The following is a 12,732-nucleotide window of genomic DNA, read 5'->3' as shown; positions in this document are numbered from 1 at the left end:
ATCTTATTCAGAAAATGAGACTGTTTTTTATATGTCAGAGGAACATTTTAAAATGTTAAGGTGAGAGTTAAAGGTCCGTGGAACGGGGCAGCCTGAGTCCTTTGGAGGCCTCATGACTCATTTCATCTTCCTCCCTCCCCAAAACTCCCGTTCCATTGCAGTTGTTTGAGGCATCTTCTGGGCAGCAGGGAGGAGTCCACACCATAAAAAAGGTTATTTTACTTCAGACTGACAAAAATGTGCTACAGTGTCCACCTCATACACACAGCAGCTAACAAAACTTTTTAGCTTCTCCCTGCCAAAATAGTTTCTCTTCAGGCAGCTTTCAATAGCCACTCCTTAAAGCAGGAGGGAAAAAAGCCTCAAACACTAATCCCCACCGACTACACTGCTGGCAGATAGCCAAAAGGAGAAATGGACCTCTTACTTGCTTTGAAGTTTTACTTTTTTTGACTCACTGATGAGAGTGGTAGTTAAGCAGCAGCCGTGTAGTGGCTGTGACAATGTCAGAAGGAGAAGATGGGGTTGGAGGGGAAAAGTCTGCATGTTTGATAACCAGTTACATTCAGTTAGATGAATATCACAATGCAATTAATTACATGGAAAATGCTACAGAAGCTATTTATAGCAAATATAAATTTACTCCTTGCATATAGGAGTAACCTTCTCAAAGAATGGAAATAGTAGTGCTCATATTGATCACTATTGGCGTTAGCATTGGGATAGTGGGGTTTAGCCAGCTAGGAGGAAGACACCTTGTTATGAAAAAAACATACAAGTTCAAGCTCATTCTTTGTTCTGGAGATAAATTCTGCAATGTAAGAAAAAAAATGCTGAGCAAAGAAACATGAATAAAAGAAGTCATGACTATAGAATGTGCAAACTTACGTATTCTGGTGACATGCACTTAAGGAAGAAAAAGGTGGGCAGAAAAAAAGAGAGAAATTAAACTCACAAAAAATAAAAAGAAATCTGATTCAGCCCCTTATTTTGTCCTATGATTAAATGTGAACATGGAGAAAAAGCCCATGCACACAAAGGACACAAGCATCAGTGCTTAATAATGGGATTATGACGCTAAGGTATCATATAATGTCCAGCTTTCAGGGCAGTTTACAGGTGATTTACAGAGTGCTCACCCTCAGGACATGCCAGCCATGGGGTTGGATGCTTCACTGTACTGACACTGATGAACCCATCATGGTGCAAACCCTGTGTAGGTTCCCTGGTGTTGGTGGGACTGCTGCAGAAACTTCCTGCCTAGGAACAGGGTGGGGGGATCAGACATCTCATCATTGCCCTTAGTTCAGTTTCTCAAAGCATTTTTTGCCACTTCCAGCTTTAGGTGAATGGAAAAAGAAAGGGCAAGGAGCTGATCCTCATTGTATAGAGTGAACAGCAACAGATGGAAAAGTAGGAGGCAAATTAATTTTCCCTTCCCTTTCTGGATATCTGTCTGTATTTAATTATCCTGGGATTTTATAGCTGTCAACTGATGGATGCACAGCCTACCAGTGCCTGCTGGCTAATCCACTTTGGGGCTATATTAGATTGGTTGAAAATGACTGGATTAGAATAATATTCTGCTGTAACATTAAACAATAATGGGATAATGAGGAAGTTTACGGAAAAAATATTATTGGTGTCAATAGAAGAAACTGAGTGTCAATTTCTAAGATGTAGATCTGAGTTTCAGTAACATTAGTGCAACAACAGAGAGAGTTAGGCTTGTTCATATGAGACTGAGAATTACATAAAAGGAAAACAAAGACTGAAAAATGAGAAAATAAATAGGATATATGGTCTGGTGGCTTGGTAGGAAACCAAAGACAGGATATTAAATTATGTGTGGTCAGTAGCATCTTGTAGACCCAGATGCAGGACATAAAGAGTGATAAAACAATAAGAATTGGAAGAAGAGAAGTAGAAATTCACAGACCTCTCAAAAGAAATACAAGGGAGTTCCTTTCAATGAGTCCATGAGGTTTACACAGATGAAGATATGCCTTAAGTCATGAGAATTCTTACTGTGTGTGAAGTTATTTAATGATTCATGCTCAAACCAAAACTCAGAATGGTCCATAAAACTGAGAGTGTTTTGACACTGTGTGTCCAGCTCCTTGCTCTTACTTGTGAATAAAGGTTTACTCTTAAAGCACTGATTTGGAATGGAGTAAAATGAGAGATTCTCTGTATATGTTAGCGTATAAGGAAGCTTGTTTTTATGTGTGTGGCTTTTTACTTTTTTGTACTTAGTGCAACAAACACACAGTGGGCCTTTTGGCAGAAGTGTGAAAATTGTTTCTGCACCAGCACTATGCTTTTATCATCCTGAATTCTTTCCTTCAATATATGTCTACATGTCAGTATCACCATTATCTTGTTTGAATTGAGCATGATGCATTTTCTCTAACTGGGAAAGAAAAGTATTTTTTTCATCCAAACTGTTTGCAAACTGAGAAAACGAATAGAATAGAATAGAATAGAATAGAATAGAATAGAATATTTTCCATTGGAAAGGAGCTACAAAAATCATCTAGTCTAACTAACTGACTGCTTCAGGGCTGGCCAAAAGTTAAAACATGTTATCATTGTCCAAATGTCTTAAGGTCTGACTTTGATCATTGATCATCTCTCTAGGAAGGGTTTTCCAGTGTTTTTGGAAACTTCAATGCTTTTAGGAATGATAGGTAAATAATTTTTTTAGTATCTTAAGGGAATGGAAGTAGCCACAGAAATCAGAGTCCCTGAACTTCTGAAAAGCTCCCTGAACAAACCAAGAATGATTCAGGAGTATCAGGAGATCTCATAAAATACATGTGGTGTCTTCAATAAGGTAAGCCTGATCTCCTGACTGGTTTCTCCCCGTGGGAGGAAGAGGTAATTTTCCCTTGTTTCATCCATATTAGTAATTAAACAGATAATTTATGGAAGCCCTCTTAGGTGAGAATATCAACAGCTTAATTGCCTGTAATGAGCCACAACTGATGCAGTCACTGGCATTCACAGATGCTTTCTGAAGCAGTGCCTTCATTACAAATTGTGCTGAAGTGACCAATACCCTGCCCTTTATGTAGAAAAGTGTTAACAATTTTCTCAGTAAAAACATCAAAACATTGATGTTGCTTTTTGCAAGCCATGAATGCAAAGGCCTAGGTCACAGGTTTGGTGTTTGGCAAAACTAGCTCACACATCCAAAGACTGTGGAATATTTATATCTTTTGGCTTTATTATCACTTCTGTCATATCGGCCAAACCTAGTGCCACCTGTTTAGCTTTCCCCAATATTGATACCCCTGCTGATATCCTGCTTTTCTAGCTCAGATTCTTCATTCCTTCAAGCCTGTAGAGAGGGAACTGGCAGGAAAGTCCTCATCTCCTTGCTGAGGCAGGAGGCGATGTGATGGAAGTGACTTTCAATCATTAGTAATGCAGTGATTCAGTGCAGACTGTGACTCAGGCATGTCAAATTCAGCATCCTCAGCCTTCCTGAAGTCATGACAAACCACAGGAACAATGATGAGCTGAAGTAATCTGTGACAAAGAATCAGAAGGCAGAAGGCACCCACTTGCCTGTTGTTTGATTTCTATGGTTGTGTTGTTTTACTGCAGTATCAGCAGTGTGACTTGACAGACTAACAATGTAATACACTTTAAATGGCTGAGCTGGAGCTGAAATGCATTGATCTGTCAGCATCTAAAAGGAAGACCAGAAAAGCCAGTTGAAGGAGAGGTAGTATTTAAAAAAGGGAGCTCTAGCCATGGAAATTGTGAAAGGAAAGGCATCTTGTGGATTCTAGAAATACTACATTTTCTGTCAGATTACACTCTTGAACCCAGATTTCATTTCTAGTGTCAAAATATAGTTATAGATTTACAACAAATTCTTAGAAATACTAAAGAAATGCTGTATTTCCTGTATATTTTTAATAAAATTATTCATTTTATAGAAGTACTTGAATGTTTTTGGTTCCAGAATATTTCTTTCCTGTACTCCTATTTAATTTAATTCTTATTTCCTTCAGTCCTCTTTCCTCTATTTGCTGATTCTCTTCTGCACACCATTTTTCTTTTATATCACCGTTCTTCAATTCTACCTTCCATTTTCTGTTCTCTTGCAGACCCTGTTTCTTGGCCAGTATGTAAGCAGAAATAATAGCCACCCTTAAAGCACTCTAAATATTTATTGTCCTAATCTGATTCTTCCAAAACATATAATTATGCTACATATTGAAAATAGATTGTTCTGTGTTATGACAGGAATAAAAGTAAGATTTTTTTAACAGGGCAAGCTTTCCAAGACCTGACACAGTGCTGTTCTAAAAAAGACAAGTTTTGATTTTCACATTACAAAGGAGAAGTACCCATACAGAAATATGGTAGTTGGAAGGAAACTTCTAGGAAATTGCTTTTCTTAGTTCTTAATTGCCAAAAGTCAGGGGATGCCTTAAGCCAAAAGAGATTTTATATGTATGGGTTTGTTTTTTTTTTCTCCCTACATTCATGCCTCATGGTTGTGGAAGATGCTGTCCATGGGCCATTGCCCATGAATCAATCCAAGTTAAGACTTTTGAAAAGAAGAAGAAATGTAGTGAAAAGATATGATAAAAAGCCAAGAGACTGTATTTAATCAAGGCAATAAATATGTTCTCACTTTATGGCTCACGGAGGCTCCATAGACAATTCCTAACAATCAACTGGAGTTTGAAAGATCCCAAATAGCAAAGGGCAAAAGATTATTTTAGCTGTGGCATGCACATGAACAAGTCCAGAATGACTCTGTGAATAAAGCTTTTGGTCACTTTAGAGGGAATAATTAACCCAGTATAAAATAATTTGTTCAGTATAAAATTCCCCTGCACCTACAGACCCCATGGACAATGTGAACTACTGAGGAACATTCCCAAGAGTGATATTGGGTTGGAGCTATGCTCTGCATTTGGAAGAATGTTGGGAATTAATAATTTACATTCAGTAATCAGAAATTTTAGTTCAGTTATGTGAAACACACAAAGCTAGGCTCCAATTTGCTAACCCTCATACGAACTTGTAGCAAAAAGTCATTGTCTGCGCCCAAAGAATGAAAGAATTTAATTAACACCCTGGGGTGAGACACGTTCATCCTACAGGAACTGTTTGTACTTCCTCAAAGATTCTTCAATTCTTCCCTTTTCTGAAAGCACAGGTAGGGGTGTGCAGGTACAAGCACAGTAGCACCTATTCTCAGTTCCCCCCTTCTTTTAAAAAAGCAGAAAGATAAATTGATTCTAGAAACCACAGACAACTGAAGACTTGCTATGGCAAGGCCATGGCTGAAGACGCTCCATAACTGGTCTCAGCTCTATGCTGGACTTGTTTTGCTCTCAGGAGTGGTGGGTATGGCAGAGCCAGCACCTGCCAGCCCAGTGTCCTACAGGACTGCTTTGGGATGCTCCCTTAGGTGACCTGGCAGCTCTCAGGGAGATACTCGGTGGGGGGAGAGGGTGGCCACACAATGATTTCAGATAAACACGGGATTGTGGAATAGTTTGGATTAGAAGGGACCTTTAAAGGTGACCTAGCCCAACCCCAGACCAAGACTGCAGGTTTCATGCCAGAAAGGTTTAATGAGGGCCCTCCTGTTTTGGGCCCTTGCTCAGGGAGCCTGTATGTGGAATCCCACCTGTGCTTGGTTTGGAAAGCATTTTTTAATGATTTTTATAACACATGTGATGCATGTTAGGGCTGCATCCAAACAATCTGCAGAGAACTTTCAGCCCCAAAGGAGGTGATGAAAGAGGAGAGGCTGTCAACACCCTGTGAGATTTAAACCCTGGTCTCAAAAGATATCTTGTACTGAGTTTAAGGAGACACTGGAGTCAAGCAAAGAGTTAAATCTGTAAAGAGAAGTATGCACTTCTAAACATTTCATAAATTTCTTGTAACTGCACAAAATACCGCAGGGTGCATGTGAGCACCCCCACATGAAGCTGAATTGCAGCCAGATAAAATATCCTGCAGCTTTTGCTGATAATCCTGATGAAAGAGAGGTTTATTGTAATAGAAAGAAAATGTAGCAAAGATGTGTAGATAAGTGACCATTCTAAGTCAGTGACCTGGGGGAGGACATGATGCAGACATTATTTGATGAGTCATTGGAAGCTGTAAAGGGAAGAGTGGCAAACCTTTTCAGATAATTTGCAAAGTCTGGCCATTACATATATATATTTATAAAGTAAATATATCTGATTCTGCTTTGTCATAGAACTGCAGCATGACAACACAGCTAGGTGTACCAAACCCTGATACACAGAGGCAATGATTAAAATATCCATGTAAAAGAGACAAATGTTCTGGAAAACAGATGAAGGTTGAATGAAGAGTAAACTTCATTGGGCGCATCCTTATAAAACTACTCCCTAGAAGTCATCTTCACCTGAGAACCTCTTTACTGGGGCATTTATTCTTGATTTAGGACACTAGAAATATTTCTAACTCCTAAGTAGCCTATGAATGAACATTTATTTCCATTGACTTTACTGTAGCTGTAAATAAATTGCAGACTCTACTCAGTAAGAGTAGTAGATGTTTTTAAATAGTGGCTGGTGGAAAAGACAGCAAGCTAAACAAACCAATGTTCTCATGTTTAGGTTGGCAGCATTAATATCATCAATCCTGTGCTTTCAAAAATAATGTCTGGACTCTCCCTCCCCCCACTTCCATTATTAGATTTACTTTAAAAATCAGGATAATTTTAAATATTGCAATTCTAGATATGCTTGTTTTTCTTAGAAGGCCATAGTTTCTGTGAGCAGTGGAAAAAAAATCCCATTTAGGAGTTTTTCTTGGCATCTCACATGTATGGAATAAAATAATCCAGAGGGTTTCGTTTGTCATTTTAAAACGTCAAGCATTGGAAGGCATGTGATTAGCTTTTGAAATCTAGAAATAATGTACTGTCAGATGTATATAAATACAGATCATCAGAGTAATTTTTAAAAACAACCATGAATAAAATCGAGAGATGATATTTTTATTCCAAACAGGAGCGTTCGTATTCACACAGATTTATCTCAAAATAGTAAGCAGTATACAATACAACAAATTAATAATTTCAATATGAATAAAGCCCATAAAGTCCTTTATTTTTATGAAGAGATGGTTATCAAGTCTGTTAATGAGTTATTCTCAGGAGAAAAATGAGTGTTTAAAGGCACAATTACAAGATAACGAATATGACCTAAGCATAGGTCTGCAATTATGAAGTTTCTTACTGGTTGCTGAAACAAATGGGATATTTTCTTGATATGAGAGGGAAAAAATATACTCTTACATCTGCACTATTTGCTTTTCAGGATGTTTCCCTGACAGGAGACTGCACCAGGTAGCAAGACACAAATAGGCATTTTGACTCTAAACCTGAGATTTCTGGGAAGTGTAGTTTAAAAATCAGAAAAAAACCCCCCAAAAAACCAAAAAAACAAAAACCAGGGTTTTTTTTTTTTTTTCTCTTTTGTAGATGGTTATTTGCAATTATTGGAATGACAAGGTTTTTGGTTTTGCAAGTAATGAAGCTTCAAGGTTTTGTATTTGCATGTAGTGAAAATGCAAGATTTTTGTGTGGCTACATGCAGTGATGCTGTTCTGGTCTGGGGGCAATCACATTTCTTCTCATGACAGAAATGCATTTAAGCATATATCTGAGAGATTATAAGCAATGCCTTTGAAGGCAGTAAGATGAATTGCTAAAGGAGATTCACATGATTAAGCTGTATCACCAGTGATGTAATGACAAATGAAAAAAGAGGTAAGCTCATCCATGTTGTGGTCAAGTGGGAAGTGAGTAATTTCCACAGTGCTCAAATTAGAAGCAAGTACATTTTCTCTCAGTGTGTGGCAATGAAGCCAGAACATGAATGGATGGAGATGAGGCAGTGTAAGTGGAAACCTCCTGATACCTTGGAGCTCCAAATGTTGATGTCTGGCTTGACTGGAAGGGAGAACCATTGTCACATTTTATTTGTCAATTAATGCTCCTTCCCCCTTATATTTCTCTTGCTTACTCTTACTAAGGTGTCCTGTCTTACAATGAAAAGTTCATCTCTGGAGGGTTTCCTGAGGAAGGACTCCAAAGGACTCTGCAACTCTAGACTCACAATCTCTCTACATACAATATCAAAACCAGGATCTGGTAAGGGGACAGCTGCAGGGGTGAAAAACCTACAACAGGACCTGGTATCTTGTATTTACAGGGTTCCCAGACAAGGGAAGGAATGATGAATCTGACTCCATGTTCTTAGAAGGAGAATAAAAATAATTTATTATTAAATAAATTATTATTTATAATAATTTATTAAAGATACTATATTATATTACAGAATACTATACTATACTAAAGAATACAGAAAGGGTACTTACAGAAGGCTAAAAAGATACTAAAGAAAAACTTGTGACTCTTTCCAGAGCCTTGACACAGCTTGGCACTGATTGGCCAATGAGTGAAAACAACTCACACCAGAAACCAATGAAACAATCATCTGTTGGATAAAAAATCTCCAAACACATTCCAAAGCAGCAAAACACAGGAGAAGCAAATGAGATAATATTGTTTTCCTTTTTCTCTGAGGCTTCTCAGCTTCCCAGGAGAAGAATCCTGGGCAAGGGGATTTTTCCAGAAATATGATGGCGACACTGGTAGACTTTTCTCTTTGTCGATTAAAGGGTAGGAAGGTTTCTGACATAATTCTGCTAAGAAGCAATCTTCCCTTGATAGAAGCATTGATAGAAGAGTGCCATGCTCGATATCTTCAAGCTCATCTCCACATTTGGCACTGTGGCCACTTTGGCCTCACACTGAGATACTGCCCTGGTGACAAACACTCTGTGGGTCTCACTGTGTCTGAGCCAAGGGGAATATGTTGCTTGCCTCAATGAGATTTCCAGGTCTAAATAGGAATAAAGGAATAAACATGCCTGTTTATTCATAATATTTCTCTTTTTTTGCAACCATATGTTATTGCTCACCTTCCTTTTTAACTTCCCAGCCTTCTTCTGCAGAGAATTTTTCAAAGTAATGCAGTCAACAAAGAATCCTGTGATGCAAATTGTAGTTCTTAGATGTGTTTGAGATCTACAGTGATGCAATTTCACTGGGACAGAACATCAGGCCAAACACACAGAAGAGTTAGAGCTGTAGTCTTCTCAGGCTGAGTATCAATGCTTATTGGTTTGCAACTCAGAAGCTAAAAGGCATTTTGCCCTGGATAGAGAAGATCAGTTAGGAAGAAAAAACATCTTAACAATGTGCAGCTTTCCTTGTAATATTTACAAAAATTGCAGCACTCAATAGGCAGGCAAAACAAAATTAGTATATAACACAAAACTATTTAGTCCCTTAGCTTTTGTGATTTTAAAGGTTAAGTGTAATCTAATCCCACCATGGTATTTTTTGTATTCATCTTTCAAAACCACAGATAACTAAAAATGTGTTTGCCCATCTAGACATGCCTGAGAATATAATAAGAAAATAGAAATGAGTATGTAGATCACAGCAAAAATCACTTCTGAGTACTGATTTTTCCTTTTGTTGCATCATATGTAGGGCTTACAGGCTTGCTGATTATAGATTAAATTACTAATCTAAAATCATTTTATCTAGAAATCTTGCTAAACTCAGTATTTAGTTTGCATTCATTTGGTATAAGGCTTCTTTAGTAGGTCTACCTTAGGCATGTCATGGAGTTGGGTTCAATGATGATGTCTCACTGTATTGTCTGAAGCATGGAATAAAAGTTGTTCACAAAACTTCTGAATCTACAGTCTCAAACTTTAAGTCTCTGAATTGCTGCCTTGATTAGAAATGTGCAAATGCTCCTTTCATTAGACATTTGCTTCATGGGGACCGGGGAGAACGTTTGTTTCTGCAAGATAGGATGAAAGGACTTGCTTCATGAAATACAGCCAAGAGATAACTGCTCTGGGTGTCCTCTAAACTCCTGGATGCAAACTCCATCTCCTCTGGTCAAACTATGCTTTTTGAAGGTGAAAGGAATTTTGACAGCACAGTGGTTGAAAGCAGAGTCACAGAATCAAAGGCCTCATGCCTAAAAGGAGCCTGGATGTTTGTAGCCTGTGGTAGGATCCTGTACTACTAAATGTCTGTAGATGATTATTTAACCTGATCTTAAATATTGGCAATATTTGCCATTAATGGCAATATTTGCCATTAATTTTGTGTAAATGCTGCTCAAATCCATTTATCACAAGTACAACAATTCCTTACCTTGCTGTCTTTGCAATGTGTTTTTGCACATTTGAAGACTATTGCACTCTACCTGCTCAGTTTGTGTTTCTGTAAAATAAAGCAACACAACCTTTCCTCATGGATCATGTATTTCATTGTTGTAGTGGATCATCTTCCTGTTGTTCACCTCTGGGTCATTTCTAGCTGGTCTGTGTACTTACTGAATTCACTGGCCAGAAGACATTTTCATACATGAATCTGGACATCCTACTGCTGCAGAGTAACAGAACATGTCATGTTCATTCCCATACAACATGCCTGCTTATTCATAATATTTCTCCTTTTTTGCAACATATCTTATTGCTCAAATTCCTTTTTAACTGCCCAACTTTCTTCTGCAGAGAATTTTTCAAAGTAATGCCGTCAACAATGTAAGAAATCAGTTCATGAAGAACAGAAGAAAGAATCTAAAATCATATTAAATCCAGTGCAACAAAGCCAGGAAAGCTTCAGTTATCAAGGGAGGAGTTTGTGAAAAAGTCTGTAAATTCCATTTCATGCTGCTATAAAGACGCGTACAGTACCTCTGCTTGAACACTGACTCTGAGCTTGGATGAGACAAGTAAACAGAAATTTTCAAGCCAGAATTTACCTGTAAATATGAAACACCTGAAACAACTGAGCATGGACAACTCTGTTACTTATTAATCAAATTAGCTGTCTGCTAAACTGGTGGAGGCTTAACAGGCTTGGGAATAACAGGAAGACTGATGGCTTGAGAAAGTGTAACATATTCCAGGTAATGAGATGTAAAAGAGAGGAAAAGAAAAGAGGGAGAGAAAGAGGGAAGAACTGAGATGAAAGCCAGTGGTGATCAAAGATGTGACCAGATGCTGTTTTGCATAATACCAAGTGAGAGAAGAACTAAGAGGGCAGTGGACAGGTCAGTTACTATGTAAGACCAGATTCAAACCTGGACTATGGTGAAGGTTTTACTGACATTAAGTCATTACCATGCCTGATGCACATGCCAAAAGCATAATCTTTTACCAGTTTGGTACTCTTCTGCTGAATCAAAGCTCAAAGACCAGATAACTGAGAACGCATCTCAGCATCAGAATCTCACTGAAGGACATCCCAAGCCAGAAAAAACTCTGGCATCAGAGAGTGGGTTTGGCAGTCTCTTAGAAAGAAGGGATATCTTAGACATAGGAAGCAGGTGGGTAAATGCAGATTTAAGAAAAGATTTCATGTACAAAAACATGGTAACATATGTACAAAATATTAAAGATACTAGTATGTGCATATGCTTAATGTGTACATTTGTTAAGAATGTGCATGAATTGTGTGTAAAATCCTGATCAGATGCAAGATACCTATCTTTGTGTACTTCTCTTTTTTTCATTTTTCTTCTTTTAGTTCTTTTTCTCTCTTTCTTTTTTAGCCCCATATTCTCTGGGTGTTTCCCCTGAGGAACGCTTTTGTGCAATTGTTTTGCTAGTGGTAGATGGGGCCTTCATCGACAACTGCAATAGTGGAGCAACAGTGCCAGAGAGTGGCTGGCTGGGATAAATGCAGCTGGATTTGCCTTGTAGTTAAGCCTTTGGGACTTAGAACAAGGACACAGAATCAGAGAATATACTGAACTGGAAGGGAACACAAGGATCATCGAAGTCCAGCTCCTGGTCCAGTGGTTGATCTGGGCAGTACAGAAAGAAGAGGAAGGCATATAAAGTGTCCTGTCACAGAGTAATCATCTCTTCTGTCTGCATTCCCTAGAAATTTCATGTGATTTACTCTGATTTTGTACACTATTCTTGGAAAAATGCTGGGAAAGATGATATGAGCTCTGACCAACAGTTCCTTTCCCATTTGGTCCTGCTTGCTCAGATTTCCATTTACAGAGCTGTACGGCTGCAAGCTGTTCCCATACTGTGGAGATTGCTTCTCCTTCTAGGGCAGAGATCCCTGTTCATGAAAACATGTAAGCCCCAGGTCAGACAAACAGCACTGCATCTCTTGTGGCACATCCTGGAATAAATGGGACCCATGCCTGGGCCAGTGGCTCTGATTCCCATCAACTTCATGTTCTAAAGAGATGCACACCTAAGCTGCCCTCGAGTACCTGCACCTGATAGTTACCTCCTGTTGTCCAAGCTTTCACAGCCTAACAGGAGACTTCTGAAGGTCACTTGGATTCTCCTCCCTAGATGAAGGAAAAGGCTCTCCAGTTGGAGTGGGGGTAAATGCATTTCTGATGCATTGGGAAAGCTGAAGCTCAATAGGGCTTTGAAATATTTTACCACAGGAGCAACTTTATCAAAAGGCTGTAGGGAGGTGTGGGAAAGGTGTAGTGACCAGCAGCAGTGTGTGTAGGTGACCTTTGCTTTGGCAGGTTTTGGAGGTGTGAATGTTGAGCTTTGTCAGCAGAAAGTCAGTGCAGGAGAAACTGAATTACTGGATTTTTATTGACTATATCCCCTGTTATGCCAGTTATTTTGGATGAGTAA

The sequence above is a fragment of the Melozone crissalis genome, unplaced genomic scaffold (assembly GCF_028551555.1).
Source record: "Melozone crissalis strain CALT ecotype California unplaced genomic scaffold, PUWL_Pcris_2 ptg000033l_1, whole genome shotgun sequence".
NCBI lineage: Eukaryota > Metazoa > Chordata > Aves > Passeriformes > Passerellidae > Melozone > Melozone crissalis.
The sequence above is the reverse complement of the archived record's forward strand: the minus strand, read 5'-3'. Positions refer to the sequence as shown.